Source organism: Salmo salar, chromosome ssa07 (assembly GCF_905237065.1).
Source record: "Salmo salar chromosome ssa07, Ssal_v3.1, whole genome shotgun sequence".
In the NCBI taxonomy this organism is placed as follows: domain Eukaryota; kingdom Metazoa; phylum Chordata; class Actinopteri; order Salmoniformes; family Salmonidae; genus Salmo; species Salmo salar.
The window spans coordinates 53,831,389-53,840,551 of record NC_059448.1 but is presented as its reverse complement, the minus strand read 5'-3'; the positions used below and the strand labels follow the sequence as shown (position 1 = coordinate 53,840,551).

General features: G+C 46.7%; 1 protein-coding gene across 6 annotated transcripts in view; it reads left to right on the top strand.

The window, feature by feature from the left end:
- Positions 1-4,515: 4,515 nt before the first annotated feature.
- LOC106576558 (collagen alpha-1(VII) chain) overlaps positions 4,516-9,163 on the top strand; it is a 146,762-nt gene continuing 142,114 nt past the window's right edge. For 3 of the 6 annotated variants that reach the window (XM_045722263.1, XM_045722262.1, XM_045722265.1), the window contains exon 1: positions 4,516-4,825. The gene's annotated coding sequence lies outside the window, so the exon portion shown is untranslated. The remainder of the gene's footprint in view (positions 4,826-9,163) is intronic. The other 3 variants (XM_045722264.1, XM_045722261.1, XM_045722260.1) reach the window with 1 other exon arrangement.

Below are 9,163 nucleotides of genomic sequence, written 5' to 3'. Positions count from 1 at the left end.
CCCGACTAGCGTCACTACTCTGGACGGTTCTGACCTAGAATATGTGGACAACTACAAATACCTAGGTGTCTGGTTAGACTGTAAACTCTCCTTCCAGACTCACATTAAGCATCTACATTCCAAAATTAAATCTAGAATCGGCTTCATATTTTGCAACAAAGCCTCCTTCACTCATGCTGCCAAACTGAAGGTCTGGTGGGCGACCCTGACTTCGCCCGGCTGGCGGGTGACCCTTGTTGCGCCCGGCTGGCGGGTGTCCCTTGCTGCGCCCGGCTGGCGGGCGGCGATGGCTGCGCCCGGCTGGCGGGCGACCCTCGCTGCGCCTGACTGGCGGATGACCCTGGCTGCACCCGGCTGGCGGCGATGGCTGCGCCCGGCTGGCGGGCGGCGATGGCAGATCCGGACAGGCGGGCCACTCTGGCAGATCCGGGCCGGCGGGCCACTCTGGCAGCTCCGAACAGGCGGGGCACTCTGGCAGCTCCGAACAGGCAGGCCAGAGTGGCCCGCCTGACTGGCGGGCGGCTCCTGACTGGCGGGCGGCTCTGGCGGCTCCTGACTGGCGGGCGGCTCTGGCAGCTCCTGACTGGCGGGCGGCTCTGGCAGCTCCTGACTGGCGGGCGGCTCTGGCGGCTCCTGACTGGCGGGCGGCTCTGGCGGCTCCTGACTAGCGAGACCCACTGGAGGTCTAGTCCTGGGAGGTGGCACAGGACGGACCAGGATGGGGAGACCCACTGGAGGCCTGGTCCGTGGAGCAGGCACAGGACAGACCAGGATGGGGAGACCCACTGGAGGCCTGGTCTGAGGAGGAGGCACAGGCTTAACCAGGATGCGGAGACCCACTGGAGGCCTGGTCCGTGGAGCAGGCACAGGACAGACCAGGATGGGGAGACCCACTGGAGGCCTGGTCCGAGGAGGAGGCACAGGCTTAACCAGGATGGGGAGACCCACTCGAGGCCTGGTCCGTGGAGCAGGCACAGGACAGACCAGGATAGGGAGACCCACTGGAGGCCTAGTCCTGGGAGGTGGCACAGGACGGACCAGGATGGGGAGACCCACTGGAGGCCTGGTCCTAGGAGGAGGCACAGGACGGACCGGGTCCAGAAGACGCACTGGAGGTCTAGAGCGCACGGCCTGCACAACCCGTCCTGGCTCGATGCCCAACCTCCCCCGGCAGATGTTAGGAGCTGGGATGTAGCGCACCGGGCTCTCCACGCGTACTGGGGACACCGTGCGCTTTACCGCATAACACGGTGTCTGACCAGTACTGCGCTGCCTCCTGTAAGCACGGGAGCTGGCTCAGGTCTCCAACCTGACTCTGCCACACTCCCCGTGTGCCCGCCCCAAAACATTTTTTGGGGCTGCCTCTCGGGCTTCCTACCCAGCCGTGTTCTCTCATACCTTTGGTCCTTTTTTCCTGCTGCCTCCACTCTTCTGAGTGCCTCTACCTGTTCCCATGGGAGGCGATCCCTTCCGACCAGGATCTCCTCCCAAGTGTAAGATCCCTTGCCTTCCAGGATGTCCTCCCATGTCCAGTCTTTTCTCTCCCTGGTCCAGGATTCTTGCTCCTCCTGGCGCTGCTCCCTCCTCCGCTGCTTGGTCCGTTGTTGGTGGGGGATTCTGTAACGGCTGTCTTCTTCGTCAGATGAAACAGAGAAGTCATCGTCCGAGAAAGTGGACCAATACGCAGCGGAGTTAGTGTTCATCTTTGTATTTTTAATTACATAAGAACACTATACAAAACAAACAAGAAAACCGACAGCCAAACAGTCCTGTCAGGTGCAAAACACTAAACAGAAATAATCCCCCACAAAACCCAAAGAAAACACATGCTCCTTATGTGTGACTCCCAATCAACAACAATGAACTTCAGCTGTGCCTGATTGGGAGCCACACACGGCCCAAAACAAAGAAATACAAAACCTAGAAAAAACAGAACGCCCACCCAATGTAACACCCTGGCCTAACCAAAATAAAGAACAAAAAAAAACCTCTCTATGGCCAGGGCGTTACACTTTCGCAAGCCACTGTATAGTGTACTGCTTTTGAATAGGACCTATAGGGCGCCATTTAGGACACAGCCAGAGAGAAGGTTCTGTCAGGGTCTGTGACCAGTATATGTTGAGTTATAGCATGTCATGGCTGACAGCTGGCGAGCCCCTATAAACCCAGTAGCCCCATTCCTGCTGTCGGCCATTAACGATGACTTCACTGATCTACCTCGGCTTGTCAAACACAGCATCCTGCAGAAAAGGTTAGCTGCTCATCAAAACTTGATTGATTTGTTAACTTTTTCATCCTCTGGTATTTTTGAAGACAGTGTTGATTCCTGTTTTGCTGATTTAATGCGTTGGAATATGGCCTTTAAACAGAGGTATATTTAAGCAATAAGGCATGAGGGGGTGTGGTATATGGCTAATATTCCAAGGTTAAGGGCTGTTCTTATGCACGATGCAATGCAGAATGCCTGTATACAGCCGTTAGCTGTGGTATATTGGACATATACCACAAACCCCTGAGGTGCCTTATTGCTAATATGAACTGGTTACCAACGTGATTAGAGCAGTTAAAATAAATGTTTTGTCATACCCGTGGTATACGGGTATGTCAGCCAATCAGCATTCAGGGCTCGAACCACCCAGTTTATAATACCAGGTACATAGCTTCACCAACCTTATTTGTTTGAATCCCGAGCTGACGAGGTGAAAAATCTGTCTGTGCTCTTGAGCAAGGCACTTAACCCTAATTGCTCCTGTAAGTTGCTCTGGATAAGAGTGTCTGCTAAATGACTGCAATGTAAATGCAGGGTATACATTAGAGTGGGATGAGTGTTGCTACAGTAGATATCTCTGTTGTATTTCATTGTGTGTTTTCTTGTTAATCATACTGTTACAGCTCTCCGGAAGTTCATTTGGGTTCCCAAATCAAATTAAAGCCTTATTTACCCAAATACATTATTCCCAAAGTGCCAGTAACCCAGCCTAGACCCCCAAAGAGCAAGCAGCATCAAAGTAGCAAGGATGGAACACCTCCCGGAAAGGAAGAAACAAGACGTGGAGGGATCCTTGATTCCCTGATAATAATACATTGTATCTGTATAATTATTTGTTTAAACAGCTTTGATTAACAATAACTGTTGGTTTTCTAGATTAGGATGATGTATATGTCTGCTAAGGCTGAGGAAAGAGTCATACATGTATTAATGAAGTGGGACTGTGGTTTCTGGATATTTCAGTGTCACCTGGCTAATTCACTGATCCTGCTCCATGGAGGGTCTCCCAGGGCTAAATCCTTACTAGAAACTTCAGTACATATCTGTCATTGACTCCAATGCATGATTTCACACACACACACACACACACACACACACACACACACACACACACACACACACACACACACACACACACACACACACACACACACACACACACACTGGGGCTTTCATCCTTAGGTACTGCATAGTTCCTGCTGTCAATGCTGTACTACTCTGTCTGAGACTAAGTGTGGAAAATCCAGGGTTGTCCTCATTCTTTCTTGTCATCTTTAGGAACACACAGCGAAAGAAGAGCAGAGACAGCGAAAGAAGGGAACTGAGAGACAGAGAAAGAAGGGAACTGAGAGACAGAGAAAGAAGGGAGTAGAGAGACAGCGAAAGAAGGGAACTGAGAGACAGAGAAAGAAGGGAACTGAGAGACATTGAAAGAAGGGAGTAGGGAGACAGCGAAAGAAGGGAACTGAGAGACAGAGAAAGGATGGAACTGAGAGACAGAGAAAGAAGGGAACTGAGAGACAGAGAAAGAAGGGAACTGAGAGACAGAGAAAGAAGGGAGCAGAGAGACAAAGAAGGGAGAAGAGAGACAAAGAAAGAAGGGAGCAGAGAGACAAAGAAGGGAGCAGAGACAGCGAAAGAAGGGAGAAGAGAGACAGAGAAAGAAGGGAACTGAGAGACAGAGAAAGAAGGGAGCAGAGAGACAAAGAAGGGAGCAGAGAGACAGAGAAAGAAGGGAGCAGAGAGACAAAGAAGGGAGCAGAGAGACAGCGAAAGAAGGGAACTGAGAGACAGAGAAAGAAGGGAACTGAGAGACAGAGAAAGAAGGGAGCAGAGAGACAGAGAAAGAAGGGAGCAGAGAGACAGAGAAAGAAGGGAGAAGAGAGACAGAGAAAGAAGGGAGCAGAGAGACAGAGAAAGAAGGGAGCAGAGAGACAGAGAAAGAAGGGAGCAGAGAGACAGAGAAAGAAGGGAGCAGAGAGACAGAGAAAGAAGGGAGCAGAGAGACAGAGAAAGAAGGGAGCAGAGAGACAGAGAAAGAAGGGAGCAGAGAGACAGAGAAAGAAGGGAGAAGAGAGACCCAGAAAAAGGGATCAGAGAGACAGAGAATGAGTCAATGGAGGTAAAAGGTAGTAATACATTCCTGTCAGGGTCAAGAAACACACACATAAATAATCTCTCTCTCTCTCTCTCTCTCTCTCTCTCTCTCTCTCTCTCTCTCTCTCTCTCTCTCTCTCTGTCAGAGTGTGAGCTAACAGGTTACAGCAGCTCCATGCACCCCCTCTCTAACTGTTCTCATTCATTCACTCAACCTACCCACACACACTCCTTATCTCACACACAGTACACAATCTACTGTATGTGAGTGTTGCAGCTACTTATTTTACGGAATAAAATACAATACAATCTCGGATTCTTTCTTCTTCCCTGTGGGCACCTCTAAACTTTTTCTCTGGGATTTTTTTCTCTCACAACCTGGCAACCCGTAGAGAGCAGCACGCAGCAGTTGCCAGAACAAGTTGCCAGAACAAGAGGATGTGTCCTATCCCTGGAGAGGTAAGCAAGAAGCTTTTAGGGGCTCTGTGAGTGGGCCACTACTTTCACTGTCTCTTACTGGCTATGTCTCAAATGGCACCCTACTCTTTACACAGTTACCTACATTTGATTAGAAAAGTAGTGCACTATATAGGGAATATGGGTGTAATCTGGGAGACACCCACTGTCTCTGCCAGTTCTAAAGTTAACACCCAGCTACAGTCTGGTAATTGTGGAACAAATTTGGAAACAGTTATTTTCTGAATGCGCCGTTCCACTCAATATAGTTTTCAAAGAGAGAGAAACTAGCAGAGCTAATGCAGCTGAAAAGGCTTTGGCAGAAAATGGAAGCATTTATATCTATATAATGTGTTTAAGGAGCCTTTCCCCCACTTTATGTTCAGGAATTCATTGCATTCTCAGCATTACTCATGCTTTTAAACACAATGTCTGAGGGAAGAGGAAAGTGCATTGTAGCATTAAAGTAAATAACCTGTTGCATGCTGCTGCTGCTACTGCCACATCCACACTGGTGTAGAGGGGATGCCTGCACAGGAACACTCTTAGAAAAAAGGGTTCTAAAAGGGTTCTTTGACTGTCCCTATAGTAGAACACATTTTGGTTCCATATAGAACCCTTTTTGGTTCCATCTAGAACCCTCTGTAGACTGGGTTCTAGATGGAACTCAAAAGGGTTCTACCTGTAACCAACAAGGGCTATTCAAAAGGTTCTCCTATGGGGACAGCCGAAGAACCCTTAAAGGTTCTAGATAGCAGGAGCACATGAAGGTCCCTGTTGTGTCTGAGAGCTGGAGCATAATGTGATGAGACTGGAGTGTACTATAGGGAACTCCCCATGTAAAGACATGTCTGTATAGAATAACTAGCATTAGGAAGTGGTGATAAAATGGAATCTTAATGATTCATTACTTTTTAATATTATGGATTGTATGTGTGCGTTCGTGCATGCACGTGTGTGTGTGTGTGTGTGTCTGTTTGTGTGTGTGTCTGTTTGTGTCTGTCTGTCTGTCTGTCTGTCTGTCTGTCTGTCTGTCTGTCTGTCTGTCTGTCTGTCTGTCTGTCTGTCTGTCTGTCTGTCTGTCTGTCTGTCTGTCTGTCTGTCTGTCTGTCTGTCTGTCTGTCTGTCTGTCTGTGTGCCTTTTCACTGCTCCCAATTTCACACCTACAGGGATAATCCTCTGTGATGTGGAAAATGCCATTATGTAGAAATAGCTGACATGCGGTTGGACTTGTAGGGCATGTGGTTCCAAACGTAGAGAGAGAAAGATGGAGTATTATATAGGGAGAGATAGCAGGGGAGTGGTAGCGAAAGACAAATTAAGTTGGAGAGAGAGAGAGACCATGTTTATGTCCTCTACCTTTAATCCACTCTGAGCTGTAATACACTAACTGGGGCCAGACAGACACAATACCCTCTCCAGTGGTAAGGTGAGGCTGCCAGGCTGGACACAAGTGATTGCATTGTGAGAGCGTTGCAGGGACGTTGTCAGAGGTTGCTGAGTGCTACTGACCTGTTTGTGAGTGTAGCCTTTGCAAAAATACCCCTTCTGCATCTTCAGAGTGAGGCCTGGTCCATTGCTGATTAAGAGTCCATAGAGTGTACACTTACATCATTGCAGACCTGGGTCAGTACAGTACATAATATGTCAAGTACTTTCAAATACCTGCAAGTATTCGAAGCGCGCTTCAATTAGCTTGGAGTTTGCACTTTCGGGACTATGTATTTGATTCCATTGTACTGGGCAGCTTAATCAATCTTAGCTCAAGTATTATATTAGGATAATTGGTGAAGTTGACAGAAGCAGAATGTTTTATTGGTGAAGTTGAAAGAAGCAGAGGGTCCTATTGACTAACACATGCTTTGACCCCTTGTGACGTAGCCGCCATCTTTGATTTTCTCCCCTGTGACCTCAGGGAACATCAGTTGACACTCTAACCATCTTACTATGTCTGCAATGAGCTACAGATGTCTTCACAGTCTGACTTGGGGAAAGTTCCAACTCTGCAACACCAACCCAGAATTAGTACATGAACCTACTTTACACAGAGAGATGTACTTTACACAGAGAGATGTACAGACCCAGATTAAACCCACTCCTGGAGAGGAAAAAAAGCACTTTCAATGGAGACTCACCATTGAGCATTTTAAGTCTAGGATGAAGGGTCCGGAAAACCAGCCCTTACTGTAAAAGTATGCTCTTGTTGCAAACCAGTTTGCCTTACTGTCTGTGGTTTGTGACTATGACATACAGATGTCAGATCTTAATTTGATCACTCTTTTGTTGCTGAGAATGTTCTAACTTGTAGTGTATTTGAGTTTTAAAAAGGCTTCTAAAGTTTGTAATTTTCACTTTTAAATTTCAGACTTAATTTTCCCTAACGAGAAATGTATCACCCCCAACAAAAATGTCCATTAATTATAATCCACATAATAATTAATTATAATTTCCTGTTGCTGCAGGATTATATTCCAGTTGTAGCAAACTGCCCAAATTAAGATCCTACTGATCTTAAGCTGATGTCAGGTTTCTACAACTATACGTTTCTACACTTTAACATGTAAAGTATGTAGCAGGATACAAGCAGAGACAGGACTGGCTTGGATTGGTATGTGAATGGAGAGGTGCTGTGTATCTTTTGGGTATGCTGTGTAACCTCTGGCAGCTCTCCCATCTGAGTGGCTGGTAACTCAACATGCCTCTCAAACAGTCAAACGCCCTGACGTTATCTGGCCAGGCCTTCAAACTGCTGTGAAATAAAACTATGGGGAAAAATGTTAGGATTTCATTTTTTACCTGAAGTTGATCTATGGTCTAGAGAGGTGATCTAGCAGGATGGATGGATGTTTTGATGGATGGATGGATGTTGTGATGGAGGGATGGATGTTTTGATGGAGGGATGGATGTTTTGATGGAAGGATGGATGTTTTGATGGAGGGATGGATGTTTTGATGGATGGACAGATGTTTTGATGGAGGGATGGATGCTTTAATGGATGGATGTTTTTGGAGGGATGGACGTATGTTTTGATTGATGTATTGATGGAGGGATGGATGTTTTGATTAATGGTTGGATGTTTTGATAGAGGGATGTTTTGATGGTGGGATTTATGGATGTTTTGATGAAGGGATTAATGTTTTGATGGATGGATGTTTTGATAGAGGGATGGATGTTTTGATGGAGGGATGGATGTTTTGATGGGTGGATGGATGTTTTGATGGCGGGATTAATGTTTTGATTGATGGAGGGATGGATGTTTTGATGGATGGATGGATGTTTTGATGGATGGATGGATGTTTTCACGGAGGGATGGATGTTTTGATTGATGTTTTGATGGAGGGATGGATGTTTTGATGGATGGATGGATGTTTTGATTGATGTTTTGATGGAGGGATGGATGTTTTGATTGATGTTTTGATGGAGGGATGGATGTTTTGATTGATGTTTTGATGGATGGATGGATGTTTTGATGGATGGATGTTTTGATTGATGGAGGGATGGATGTTTTGATGGAGGGATGGATGTTTTGATGAAGGGATGGATGTTTTGATGGAGGGATGGATGTTTTGATGGAGGGATGGATGTTTTGATGGAGGGATGGATGTTTTGATGGAGGGATGGATGTTTTGATTGATGGAGGGATGGATGTTTTGATGGAGGGATGGATGTTTTGATGGAGGGATGGATGTTTTGATGGAGGGATGGATGTTTTGATTGATGTTTTGATGGAGGGATGGATGTTTTGATTGATGTTTTGATGGAGGGATGGATGTTTTGATGGAGGGATGGATGTTTTGATGGAGGGATGGATGTTTTGATTGATGGAGGGATGGATGTTTTGATGGAGGGATGGATGTTTTGATGAAGGGATGGATGTTTTGATGGAGGGATGGATGTTTTGATGGAGGGATGGATGTTTTGATGGAGGGATGGAGTTTGATGTTTTGATGGAGGGATGGATGTTTTGATGGAGGGATGGGATTGATGTTTTGATGGATGGATGGATGTTTTGATGGGATGGATGTTTTGATTGATGGAGGGATGGATGTTTTTGATGGAGGGATGGATGTTTTGATGAAGGGATGGATGTTTTGATGGAGGGATGGATGTTTTGATGGAGGGATGGATGTTTTGATGGAGGGATGGATGTTTTGATGGAGGGATGGATGTTTTGATTGATGGAGGGATGGATGTTTTGATTGATGGAGGGATGGATGTTTTGATTGATGGAGGGATGGATGTTTTGATGAAGGGATGGATGTTTTGATGGAGGGATGGATGTTTTGATGGAGGGATGGATGTTTTGATGGAGGGATGGATGTTTTGATGGAGGGATGGAT